This window comes from Arachis ipaensis, chromosome B01, assembly GCF_000816755.2.
Source record: "Arachis ipaensis cultivar K30076 chromosome B01, Araip1.1, whole genome shotgun sequence".
In the NCBI taxonomy this organism is placed as follows: domain Eukaryota; kingdom Viridiplantae; phylum Streptophyta; class Magnoliopsida; order Fabales; family Fabaceae; genus Arachis; species Arachis ipaensis.
The window spans coordinates 6,518,740-6,520,499 of NC_029785.2; positions in this window are offsets into that span (position 1 = coordinate 6,518,740).

A 1,760-nucleotide genomic window follows, 5' to 3' on the forward strand; every position below is an offset into this window, starting at 1 on the left:
GTTCATTTAATATTTCATATTTCAAATTCAGTAAGAAAAAAAAAATAATTAACCCACAAAACTGATCTATATATTGACTTGATTTGATCCCTCCAAGACTTTTATTTTCTTATAAATTTATAATTTTTAAAATCAAAACTAAAAAATCCAACCTAATTCTAACCGCACATCCATTCAATTATGTAAGTTGATTCTTTGCTCTAAACCGACCTGCAAAGACTATCAATCAAGAACATAAAAAAGAATCTTGCTAACCCAATTTAGCACAAACCCAATAAGTTACCCACAATTTTGGGTCGATTATTTATTGATAAAATCAAGAACTACCACCAATCCTAGCCATGAAGGGAGTTTGGTATGATATTATTGCCTAAAGATAAGGTTTAGATAACATTTATGTTTAAATTCCTCTTTCGTCGTAACATAGCTTTTGATATTAAGTTAGACTCAATGAACCCTAATAATTTATTAGCTCAAGATGTAAGGAATTGATGCCATGGTTTGGTCTAAGAGGAATTTTTTTTTTTTTTTAATTTTATCCAGAAAAATTGTTTCACGAGATAGAAGATATTGATCTAGAACGTTTTTTTTTAAGTTTGGACCCTAAAGGAAATCATATTCATATTGGACTATGCTAGGTCACTAGTATAAGCCAGACTGAGTAACGTGATGTAAAAGGGAGTTAGATATTGATTCCTACTAAAAATATACGGAAACTTCAAATTTTGTGTATGAACTATTATTTATTATAATTTTATTTAAAAAATTTTGTGGCTACTCCAAAATTTGGGACCATCCTATATAGTGATAATAATCTGGCTAAGTACAAAACTCAGAGTGAATTTTATTTAAAAATTTTAATAGGCTTGCACCACGTTTGGGTCTATATTTGTGGTCTATGATTTTTCTTTTTTAATTAATTCTAAGAAAAATTCGAATTTGAGCCTATGTAGTTCCAAAATCTGTACACTACTTACTAAGAAAATGTTGGTTTATCAGTTAGCATCTCTGGGCTCGTGACACAATTCCTATTAATAAATTAATTGCGCTAATATAATAGACAGAAACCAAACAAATGAAGGAAAACAGAGCCAATTTGTTATTTTGTTAATAAATCTAATACCTTTTTGAAGGGTTGGTTCACATGATCAAAACCTTCCACTTATGTATCTCTCTGTTATGCATAGACATTTATATAGACACCAAATACGTTACGATATATATATATATATATATATTATTTAGATAAATAATAATATATATTATTTTTAAATTAATTTTAAAAATACATATTAAAAATAAGGTTGAATAAATTAATATGTGATGGTATTTTAATATGTCTAACCGTATTTGAAGAAGAATTTTTTATCTTTTATTAAAACACAGTTGAATACAGTAGACATGCGTGTTAGATAAATATCATGTTCGAAATGTGTTAGACACAAAAACATAACTCAGCAAAATGTTTGTATTTCATAAATATCTCTTTTAGTACTCACTTGTAATTGGTCTAACCTGATCTAGTTCGGTAAAAAGAAAAAAAATTCAAACTCAAACGTAAAGTTTTTTCTTTTTTAATCTTAAGAGGTGGCTTATTGAAAATCAGGTAAAGTTAGAACATATTTAAAATTATTATGCATATATGTTATTTTTTAAAAGTGTTTTACACTTTTACTTGAGGTTTGAATTCTAAATTTTTAATTTAAAAACTTTATTATTTATCTATTTTCCAAATTTTTTTAATTATATAAAATAATTTT